The sequence below is a fragment of the Chiloscyllium punctatum genome, chromosome 19 (genome assembly GCF_047496795.1).
Source record: "Chiloscyllium punctatum isolate Juve2018m chromosome 19, sChiPun1.3, whole genome shotgun sequence".
In the NCBI taxonomy this organism is placed as follows: Eukaryota; Metazoa; Chordata; class Chondrichthyes; order Orectolobiformes; family Hemiscylliidae; genus Chiloscyllium; species Chiloscyllium punctatum.
This window is the reverse complement of record NC_092757.1, coordinates 37,758,068-37,769,946: the sequence shown is the minus strand read 5'-3', so window position 1 is coordinate 37,769,946 and position 11,879 is coordinate 37,758,068.

Below are 11,879 nucleotides of genomic sequence, written 5' to 3'. Positions count from 1 at the left end.
AGACACCCACCACTCTCTGTGTGAAGTCCTTGCTGCGTGTATCCCCATTTAACTTTTCACCTCTCACCTTGAAAGCGTGACTTCTCGTTATTGAATCCTTCATTCTGGGAAAAAAGCTTATCTCTGTCTACCCTGTCTGTACCCTTCATAATTTTGTAGACCTCAATCAGGTCCCCACTCAATCTCCTTTTTTCTAATGAAAACTATCCTAACCTACTCAACTTTCACTGTGTGCACTGAGCAGGGGGTGAGTATTTGTGGGTTTCTGTCTGTCACTGTGTGTGAGAGTGTGGGGAATGGTTGAATCTCAAAAACAAGCCCCTGGAGCAGAGTTTGACTTAAATGGGAGAGAAAGAGTTTGAGAAACCATCGCGAGAACTGAGACCAACCAGAATGGTGAACATCAATTGTTAAATCTCACCATATCTTTCCTTAGCATGTGCTTATATCTGTCTGATGTTTCCTCTTTTCTCTCCCTTTATCTCTCTTTACCTCTGCCTCTCACCCTCTGTCTGTATTACTCTACATCTCTCTCTCCTTCTCAACCTTTCTGTCTCTCTCTCTCTCTCTCTTACTGGCAGCCTCTTCTTTTGTATTTTTCTCTCCTGCCTGTTATTCCCACCTTTATCTGTGTTCGTTCCCATTCTCTTGCTCTTTTTTCTTCTCTCATTTTTCTCTCTCTTTCCTTCTCCTTTTTTCCTTCCCTGATTCTGAGATGGAATCTGCACCCCCCCCACTTCAATATTGGACAATCCCACCCCCACCACTGCAAATTTAGCCCCTGTCCCCCTCCATGTCCCCTGTCTAATTGCCCTCCCTTGTGCAGCTTCATCAATCCTGATCTGTCCCTCTGTAGTTCCTCCATTATACACCCACTGTGTATAGAAGCCCCTCGGTATCTCCATCCATCAACAATACCCTTCCCCGTGCTGTGTCCCAGCCCATGAGCTGGAGAGCAAAGTGAGCGTGTGCAGAGACTAACGTGTCTTTTGACTGCGTACCGTAATGTCATGGAGTCATAGAGTCATACAGCACGGAGACAGGCCCTTCGGACCAACCAGGCCACACCGACCATGTTCCAAAACTAAACTATTCCCACCTCCTGCACTTGGCCCATATCCCTCTAAAACTTTCCTATCCATGAACTTGTCCAAATGTATTTTAAACATTGTAACTGTACCTGCATCCAACACTTCCTCTGATAGTTCATTCCACAGCCAAAATTCTAAAAACATTGCCCCTTCTGTCCTTTTTCAATCTTTCTCCTCTCACCTTAAAAATATACCCCTCAGGCTTGAATTCCCTTATCGTTCATCTTATCTGTGCCCCACATGATAGTTTAAACATCAGTAAGGTCACCCCTTACACTCCAATGAAACAGCCCATGTGTATATCTCAAACCCTCCATTCCTGACAACATCTCGGTAAATCTTTACTGAACTGTCTCCACTTTAATAATATCCTTCCTATAACAGAGTGATGAGAATTGCACACATTAATCCAGAAGAGGCCTCATCACTGTCCTGTACAAGTTCAATATGATGTCAGAACTCCTATACTCAAAGGTCTGAGCAATGAAGGCAAGCATGCTAAACACCTTAAGTACCCTGTCTAACTGGGATGCAAATTTCAAAGGATTATGTCCCTGAACCCTGAGGTCTCTCTCTGCTCTCCCACACTATCCAGCACCCTATTGTTAACTCCTGACCTTGTTTGTATTACCACAATGCAATACCTCAACTTTATCCAAATTAAACTCCATCTGCCACTCTTCAGCCCATTGACCCAATTGATCAAGATCTCTTTGTAATCTTGGGTCACATTCTTCACTGTCTATTTACCATTTTGGTGTCATCCACAAACTTACTAACCATGCCTCCGACATTCTCATCCAAATCCTTTGTATAAATGACAAACAGAAGTAGAGCCAGTACCGATCCCTGTGGGACACCGCTGGTCACAGGCCTCCAGTCTGAAAAACAATGATCCATCATCTGCCATAAAGCCAATTATGTATTCAGTTGGCAAGCCCACCCCGAATCCTATGTGATCTAACTTTACCCAATTAGTCGATCATGCAGAGCCTCATCAAAGGCTTTACTAAAGGCCAAGCAAACAACATCTACCACTCTGTCCTCATCAATCATTTTGGTTACTTCCAAAACAAACCCAATCAAAGGTGAGATATGATTTTGCTCCCACTAAATCAGACTGATCATCTCTAATCAATCCTTTCCTCTCCAACCTCTGTAAATCCTATCTTTCAGGATCATCTCTAAAAACCTACCCACCACCGAGGACAGACTCACAGGTCGATAGTTCCCAGGCTTCTCCTCACATCCCTTCTTAAACAATGACATATTAGCCACACCCCAGTCCTCCAGTTCTTTCCCCATGGTTTATAGATGATACAAATATTTCTGCTCGGGGCCGTATAATTTTCTCTCCAACTTCCCACAACATCCTGGGACACACTTGATCAGGTTTATCTATCTTCATGTTTTTTTAAGATCTCCAGCACTTCCTCTTCTGTCCTGTGAACTGTTTCCAAAACATCAATATTTATATCCCTGATTTCTCCAGCCGCCATTTCTTTCCCAACAATAAAAATGGATGCAAAATATTTTTTATATCCCTCCCATCTCTTGAGGTTCAACACAAAGACAACCTCGTTGGTCTTTAAGGGGTCCTACTCTCTCTCTGGTTGCTCCTTCACTCAATGTATTTATGGATAATTTTTATCCTATCTGCCAAGACTATCTCCTGTCCCCTCTTTGCCTTCCTCATTTCCTTCTGAAGAATGTCCCTACACTCTTTACACTCTTCAAGACATTCAGTTGATCCCAATTGTCTCTCTAATAGATGGTTATTTTTTATTCCTGACTTGAACTTCAACATCTTTATTCATCCATTGTTCTGTAATCTAACAGGAACAGAATGTTTCTGAATTCTTGTTATCACACTTTGGAAGGCCTCCCACTTGTCAGTCATCCTTTTCCCTGCGATCATTCTGCTCCAATCAACTTTTGAAAGTTTTTATTTCATACCCATTTGCCTCACTCCAATTAAGAACTTTAACTTTTATCCTTTTACACAACTAATTTAAAGTTACGAGCATTATGATCTCTGGTCCAAAAGTGTTCCCTGACTCACACTTCAGTCACTTGCCCTGCCTTATTTCCCAAGAGAAGGTATTATCTGTAATAGCAATGACATCCCAGGCCCATGTTCCCTCCCATGCTCTGAGTTCATCAGCCTTTTCCATAAGACCTCGTGTATTGAAATAAATGCAGTTTAAGTGTTCAGTGTCCCTTTGTTCTCTGACTTGTTCTTGACTGTCCTTTCTCAATAACGTGCTGTTTTCTGATTCAGAATCATTGTCATCTTTCTTTCTATTTTCACTGTTGTTTAGGACGCCCCCGCCCCACCCCTCTCAAATCTTACAATCTCCTGAAATAGAACGAGCAAATCTCCCCACCAGGATATTGGTCTAGTTCAGGTGAAAGCCATCCTTTTAAACAGGTCTTTTCTGTCCCAGAAGACATCTCAATGCTCCAAGAAAGTAACTCCCTGCACAGTGCAGCACCTCGTCAACCATTGATTTATCTGCCCTGTCCTTTTATTCCTTCCCTCATTAGAACTTGACACCAGAAGTAAACCAGAGATTACTACTTTTCATATTTTCTACCTACCCATTACATGCACTTTGTAAAGCTTTAACCTTTTCTCTAACTATGTCATTCCTATCGATGTTAAAAATCACACAACACCAGGTTATAGTCCAACAGGTTTAATTGGAAGCACTAGCTTTCGGAGCGATGCTCCTTCATCAGATGATTGTGATGTCTGTGTCGATATCACCTGATGAAGGAGCGTCGCTCCGAAAGCTAGTGCTTCCAATTAAACCTGTTGGACTATAACCTGGTGTGGTGTGATTTTTAACTTTGTACACCCCAGTCCAAGACCGGCATCTCCAAATCATTCCTCTCGATATGTACAATAATTTCCAGCTTCTCACTCTCCCCTTTGACAATCTGCTTCAAACATTTTGAGGTGTCCTTCACCCTGGCACCAGAAAAGCAACGTATTATCCTCGATTCACACTCACTACCGCAGAATCTCCTGCCTGTGTTCCTGGCAGGACAGTTCCCAAAAAATATTATTCTTTTAAATCCTAATAAATCCGTTTAACATAAAATTCATTGTTAGTGCCCAAGAGCTGATGACAACTTACCCAAATTGGAATATCTGTTTGAGAGAGGAACAACCACAGGAGACTTTGAAACCACCTTCAAACCTTTCCCAACAGACAGTTATTGATCTGAATGACCTTGCTGTGTAATCACTTCGCTAAATCTATTTGTCATCGCACTCAATATCACTTGCAGGCTGTCAGTAACATTCATCCTGCAAAGAAGGAGTTTTCATTAGCACGTTATAAACTAAATTAAATGATCAGATTTATTATGAAGCATGCAAAAAAATTCAACATAAATATTAAAAAGAAACCAAACACCTAACTGAACAAATGAAAAAAAAACAACTCTACCTCAAATAATCCAACATTCAGCTTTCACTGTCCGGATACAAAATCCTCTCCCGAGCCGTCCCTATTCGGGCCTCTCTACAAGCTCCGTGTATAAACAATCGGTCCTTCTTCATGTATTTTTTTAACTTAATACTTTTCTTCAAAACTCACGCACCACTGACCGCAGACTCACCAGTCTATAGTTCCCTGGCTTTTCCTTACCACCTGTTTTAAATAATGGCACAGTGTCAGGAAGGGACCTTTCCCCTTTCTCCTTCCTTTCTCCTCCTCTCCATCTCCATTTCTGGTGACAGGGAGCCGGCAGTGTGGGGGAAGAGAGAGTGGGAGAGTGCTGTGTGAGGGAGAGAGAGAGTGGGAGCTGGTAGTGTGAGGGAGAGAGAGTGGGAGCGGGCAGTGTGAGGGAGAGAGAGAGTGGGAGAGTGCTGTGTGAAGGAGAGAGAGAGTGGGATCGGGAAGAGTGAGGTATAGAGATGGAGCCGGGAGAGAGGGAGCAGGCAGTGTGAGGGGGAGAGAGAATGGGAGCTGGCAGTGTGAAGGAGAGAGAGTGGGACCGGGCAGATTGAGAGAGAGAGAGAGTGGGAGCTGACAGAGTGAGAGAGAGAGAGAGAGAGAGAGAGAAGGAGCTGGCAGTGTGAGGGGGAGAGAGAATGGGAGCTGGCAGTGTGAAGGAGAGAGAGTGGGACCGGGCAGATTGAGAGAGAGAGAGAGTGGGAGCTGACAGAGTGAGAGAGAGAGAGAGAGAGAGAGAGAAGGAGCTGGCAGTGTGAGGGGGAGAGAGAATGGGAGCTGGCAGTGTGAAGGAGAGAGAGTGGGACCGGGCAGATTGAGAGAGAGAGAGAGTGGGAGCTGACAGAGTGAGAGAGAGAGAGAGAGAGAGAGAGAAGGAGCTGGCAGTGTGAGGGGGAGAGAGAATGGGAGCTGGCAGTGTGAAGGAGAGAGAGTGGGACCGGGCAGATTGAGAGAGAGAGAGAGTGGGAGCTGACAGAGTGAGAGAGAGAGAGAGAGAGAGAGAGAGAGAAGGAGCTGGCAGTGTGAAGGAGAGAGAGTGGGACCGGGCAGATTGAGAGAGAGAGTGGGAGCGGGCAGTGTGAGGGATAGAGAGAGGGAGCTGGCAGTGTGAAGGAGAGAGAGAGGGAGCTGGCAGTGTGAAGGAGAGAGAGTGGGACCGGGCAGATTGAGAGAGAGAGTGGGAGCGGGCAGTGTGGGGGAGAGAGAGAGTGGGAGCAGGCAGTGTGAGGGAGAGAGAGAGAGAGGGAGCGGGCAGTGTGAGGTAGAGAGAGAGTGGGAGCGGGCAGTGTGAGGGAGAGAGAGTGGGAGCTGACAGAGTGAGAGAGAGAGAGAGAGAGAGAGAGAGAGAAGGAGCTGGCAGTGTGAGGGAGAGAGAGAGAGGGAGCCAGCAGTGTGAGGGAGAGAGAGAGGGAGTCAGCAGTGTGAGGGAGAGAGAGAGAGAGAGTGGGAGCCGGTAGTATGAGGGAGAGAGAGAGAGGGAACGGGCATTGTGAGGGAGAGAGAGAGTGGGAGCAGGCAGTGTGAAGGAGAGAGTGAGTGGGAACAGACAGTGTGAAGGAGAGAGTGAGTGGGAACAGACAGTGTGAGGGAGAGAGAGAGAGGGAGCCGGCAGTGTGAGGGAGAGAGAGAGAGGGAGCCGGCAGTGTGAGGGAGAGAGAGAGTGGGAGCGGGCAGTGTGAGGGAGAGAGAGAGAGGGAGCCGGCAGTGTGAGGGAGAGAGAGTGTGGGAGCGGGCAGTGTGAGGGAGAGAGAGAGAGGGAGCGGGCAGTGTGAGGGAGAGAGAGAGTGGGAGCAGGCAGTGTGAAGGAGAGAGTGAGTGGGAACAGACAGTGTGAAGGAGAGAGTGAGTGGGAACAGACAGTGTGAGGGAGAGAGAGAGGGAGCCGGCAGTGTGAGGGAGAGAGAGTGGGACCGGGCAGATTGAGAGAGAGAGAGAGTGGGAGCTGACAGAGTGAGAGAGAGAGAGAGAGAGAGAGAGAGAGAAGGAGCTGGCAGTGTGAGGGGGAGAGAGAATGGGAGCTGGCAGTGTGAAGGAGAGAGAGTGGGACCGGGCAGATTGAGAGAGAGAGAGAGTGGGAGCTGACAGAGTGAGAGAGAGAGAGAGAGAGAGAGAGAAGGAGCTGGCAGTGTGAAGGAGAGAGAGTGGGACCGGGCAGATTGAGAGAGAGAGTGGGAGCGGGCAGTGTGAGGGATAGAGAGAGGGAGCTGGCAGTGTGAAGGAGAGAGAGAGGGAGCTGGCAGTGTGAAGGAGAGAGAGTGGGGGACCGGGCAGATTGAGAGAGAGAGAGAGTGGGAGCTGACAGAGTGAGAGAGAGAGAGAGAGAAGGAGCTGGCAGTGTGAAGGAGAGAGAGTGGGACCGGGCAGATTGAGAGAGAGAGTGGGAGCGGGCAGTGTGGGGGAGAGAGAGAGTGGGAGCAGGCAGTGTGAGGGAGAGAGAGAGAGAGGGAGCGGGCAGTGTGAGGTAGAGAGAGAGTGGGAGCGGGCAGTGTGAGGGAGAGAGAGTGGGAGCTGACAGAGTGAGAGAGAGAGAGAGAGAGAGAGAGAAGGAGCTGGCAGTGTGAGGGAGCGAGAGAGAGGGAGCCAGCAGTGTGAGGGAGAGAGAGAGGGAGTCAGCAGTGTGAGGGAGAGAGAGAGAGAGAGTGGGAGCCGGTAGTGTGAGGGAGAGAGAGAGAGGGAACGGGCAGTGTGAGGGAGAGAGAGAGTGGGAGCAGGCAGTGTGAAGGAGAGAGTGAGTGGGAACAGACAGTGTGAAGGAGAGAGTGAGTGGGAACAGACAGTGTGAGGGAGAGAGAGAGAGGGAGCCGGCAGTGTGAGGGAGAGAGAGAGAGGGAGCCGGCAGTGTGAGGGAGAGAGAGAGAGGGAGCCGGCAGTGTGAGGGAGAGAGAGTGTGGGAGCGGGCAGTGTGAGGGAGAGAGAGAGAGGGAGCGGGCAGTGTGAGGGAGAGAGAGAGTGGGAGCAGGCAGTGTGAAGGAGAGAGTGAGTGGGAACAGACAGTGTGAAGGAGAGAGTGAGTGGGAACAGACAGTGTGAGGGAGAGAGAGAGAGGGAGCCGGCAGTGTGAGGGAGAGAGAGAGAGGGAGCCGGCAGTGTGAGGGAGAGAGAGAGAGGGAGCCGGCAGTGTGAGGGAGAGAGAGTGTGGGAGCGGGCAGTGTGAGGGAGAGAGAGAGAGGGAGCGGGCAGTGTGAGGGAGAGAGAGAGAGGGAGCCGGCAGTGTGAGGGAGAGAGAGAGGGAGTCAGCAGTGTGAGGGAGAGAGAGAGAGAGAGTGGGAGCCGGTAGTGTGAGAGGAGTGAGTGGGAGCAGAAAGTGAGCGAGAGAGAGAGTGGGAGCGGGCAGTGTGAGGGAGAGAGAGTGTGGGATCGGGAAGAGTGAGGGGTAGAGTTGGAGCCGGTAGTGTGATTGATTGAGAGAGTGGGAGCGGGCAGTGTGAGGGAGAGAGAGTGGGAGCGGGCAGTGTGAGGGAGAGAGAGTGGGAGCGGGCAATGTGAGGGAGAGAGAGTGGGAGCGGGCAATGTGAGGGAGAGAGAGTGGGAGCGGGCAGTGTGAAGGAGAGAGTGAGTGGGACAGTGCTGTGTGAAGGGGAGAGAGAGAGTGGGAGCAGACAGTGTGAGGGAGAGAGAGAGTGGGAACAGACAGTGTGAGGGAGAGAGAGAGTGGAAGCAGGCAGTGTGAGGGAGAGAGTGGGAGCGGGCAGTGTGAGGGAGAGAGAGAGGGAGCCGGCAGTGTGAGGGAGAAAGAGTGTGGGATCGGGAAGAGTGAGGGGTAGAATTGGAGCCAGTTGTGTGATGGAGTGAGAGAGTGGGAGCGGGCAGTGTGAGGGAGAGAGAGAGTGAAAGCGGACAGTGTGAGGAAGAGAGAGAGTGGAAGCGGGCAGTGTGAGGGAGTGTGGGATCGGGAAGAGTAAGGGGTAGAGTAGGAGCCGGCACTGTGAAGGAGAGAGAGATTGCGAACGGGCAGTGTGAGGGAGAGAGAGTGGGAGTGGGCACCGTGAGAGAGAGAGACTGCGAGTGGGCAGAGTCAAAGAGAAAGTGGGAGCCAGTAGTGTGAGGGAGAGAGAGAGAGAGAGTTGGAGCCGGTAGTGTGATGGAAAGAGAGAGTGGGAGCGGGCAGTGTGAGGGAGAGTAAGTGTGGGAGTGGACAGTGTATAGGAGAGGTAAAAACAATGACTGCAGATGCTGAAAACCAAATACTAGATTAGTGGTGCTGGAAGAGCACAGCAGTTCAGGCAGCATCCAACGAGCAGCGAAATCATCGTTTCGGGCAAAAGCCCTTTATCAGGAATAAAGGCAGTGAGCCTGAAGCATGGAGAGATAAGCCAGAGGAGGGTGGGGGTGGGGAGAGAGTAGCATAGAGTACAATGGGTGAGTGGGGGAGGGGATGAAGGTGATAGGTCAAGGAGGAGAGGGTGGAAGAAAGATAGGCAGGTCGGACAAGTCAAGGAGACAGTAACTGAGCTGGAAGTTTGAAACTAGGATGAGGTGGGGGAAGGGGAAATGAGGAAGCTGTTGAAGTCCACATTGATGCCCTGGGGTTGAAGTGTTCCGAGGCGGAAGATGAGGCGTTCTTCCTCCAGGCGTCTGGTGGTGAGGGAGCGGCGGTGAAGGAGGCCCAGGACCTCCATGTCCTCGGCAGAGTGGGAGGGGGAGTTGAAATGTTGGGCCACGGGGCGGTTTGGTTGATTGGTGCGGGTGTCTCGGAGATGTTTCCTAAAGCACTCTGCTAGGAGGCGCCCAGTCTCCCCAATGTAGAGGAGATCACATCGGGAGCAACGGATACAATAAATGATATTGGTGGATGTGCAGGTGAAACTTTGATGGATGTGGAAGGCTCCTTTAGGGCCTTGGATAGAGGTGAGGGAGGAGGTGTGGGCGCAGGTTTTACAGTTCCTGCAGTGGCAGGGGAAAGTGCCAGAATGGGAGGGTGGGTCGTAGGGGGGTGTGGACCTGACCAGGTAGTCGCGGAGGGAACGGTCTTTGTGGAAGGCGGAAAGGGGTGGGGAGGGAAATATATCCCTGGTGGTGGGGTCTTTTTGGAGGTGGCGGAAATGTCGGTGGATGATTTGGTTGATGCGAAGGTTTGTAGGGTGGGAGGTGAGCACCAGGGGCGTTCTGTCCTTGTTACGGTTGGAAGGGTGGGGTCTGAGGGCGGAGGTGCGGGATGTGGACAAGATGTGTTGGGAGAGTTGGAAACGGCAGTGAAGAGGAGAGAGAGTGTGGGAGCCGGCAATGTGAGGGGGAGAGAGAGTGGGAGCCGGTAGTGTGAGGGAGAGAGAGAGAGTGGGAGAGTGGTGCGTGAAGGAGACAGAGAGTGGGAGCGGGCATTGTGGAGGAGTGAGACTGGGCGCGTGCAGTGTGAGGGAGAGAGAGAGAGAGTGGGAGCGGGCAGTGTGAGGGAGAGGGAGAGTACGAGCGGGCAGTGTGAGGGAGAGAGAGATTGGGAGGCAGCAGTGTGAGGGAGTTAGAGAGTGGGAGTGGGCAGTGTGAGGGAGAGAGTGTGGAAGCGTGCAGTGTGAAGGAGAGAGAGAGTGGGAGCGAACAGTTTGAGAGAGAGAGAGTACGAGCACGCGGTGTGAGGAAGAGAGAGAGTGGGAGCCGGCAGTATGAGGGTGAGAGAGAGTGGGAGCGGACAGTGTGAGGGGGAGAGAGAATGGGAGCGGGCAGTGTGAGGGTGAGAGAGAGAGAGGGAGCCAGCAGTGTGAGGGGGAGAGAGAGTGGGAGCGGACAGTGTGAGGGAGAGAGAGAGTGGGAGCGGGCAGTGTGAGGGAGAGAGAGAGTGGGAGCTAGCAGTGTGAGGGAGAGAGAGTGGGAGCCGGCAGTGTGAGGGGGAGAGGGAGAGGGAGCCAGCAGTGTGAGGGAGAGAGAGTGGGAGCCGGCAGTGTGAGGGGGAGAGAGAGTGGGAGCGGACAGTGTGAGGGAGAGAGAGTGGGAGCGGGCAGTGTGAGGGAGAGAGAGAGTGGGAGCGGGCAGTGTGAGGGAGAGGGAGAGTGGGAGCGGGCAGTGTGAGGGAGAGAGAGAGTGGGAGTGAACAGTTTGAGAGAGAGAGAGAGAGTACGAGCACGCGGTGTGAGGAAGAGAGAGAGTGGGAGCTGGCAGTGTGAGTGGGAGAGAGAGTGGGATCGGGAAGAGTGAAGGGTAGAGTTGGAGCGGGTAGTGTGAAGGAGAGAGAGTGGGAGCCACCAGTGTGAGGGACAGACAGAGTTTGGAAGCGGGCAGTGTGAGGGATACAAAGTGGGAGTGTGCTGTGTAAAGGAGAAAGGGAGTGGGAGCGGGCAGCGTGAGAGAGAGAGAGAGGGCGCGAGCAGTTTGAGAGAGAGAGAGAGTACGAGCAGGCAGTGTGTGAGGGAGACAGAGAGTGGGAGCCGGTAGTGTGAGGGAGAGAGAGAGAGGGGGAGCGGGCAGTTTGAGCGAGAGAGAGTGGAGTAGGCAGTGTGAGGCAGAGAGAGATTGGGAGCTGGCAGTGTGAGCGAGAGAGAGAGAGGGAGTGTACAGTGTGAGGGGGAGAGAGAGTGGGAGCCGGCTGTGTGAAGAAGAGAGAGTGGGAGCCGCCAGTGTGAGGGACAGAGAGAGTTTGGAAGCGGGCAGTGTGAGGGAGAGAGAGAGTGGGCGCGAGCAGTTTGAGAGAGAGAGTACGAGCAGGCAGTGTGAGCGAGAGAGAGAGTGGGAGTGTACAGTGTGAGGGGGAGAGAGAGTGGGAGCTGGCAGTGTGAGGGGGAGAGAGAGTGGGATCGGGAAGAGTGAAGGGTAGAGTTGGAGCCGGTAGTGTGATGGAGAGAGAGAGTGGGAGCGGGCAGTGTGAGGGAGAGAGAGATTGGGAAGCATCAGTGTGAGGGAGAGAGAGAGTGGGAGCAGACAGTGTGAGAGAGGGAGAGAGAGGGAGCAGGCAGTGTGAGGGAGAGAGAGAGTGGGAGCGGGCAGTGTGAAGGAGAGAGAGAGTGGGAGCGGGCAGTGTGAGGGAGAGAGAGAGTGGGAGCGGGTAGTGTGAGGGAGAGAGAGAGAGTGGGAGCTGACAGTGTGAAGGAGAGAGAGAGTGGGAGCGGGCAGTGTGAGGGAGAGAGAGTTGGAGCCGGCAGTGTGAGGGAGAGAGAGAGAGGGAGACGGCAGTGTGAGGGAGAGAGAGAGTGGGCGCGAGCAGTTTGAGAGAGAGAGAGAGAGAGTACGAGCAGGCAGTGTGAGAAAGAGAGTGCGAGCGGGCAGGGTGAGGGAGAGAGAGTGGAAGTAGGCAGTGTGAGGAAGAGAGAGAGTGGGAGCGGGCAATTTGAGGGAGGGAGAGAGTGGGACCGGGCACTGTGAGGGAGAGAGAGAGTGGGAGCGGCCAGTGTGAGGG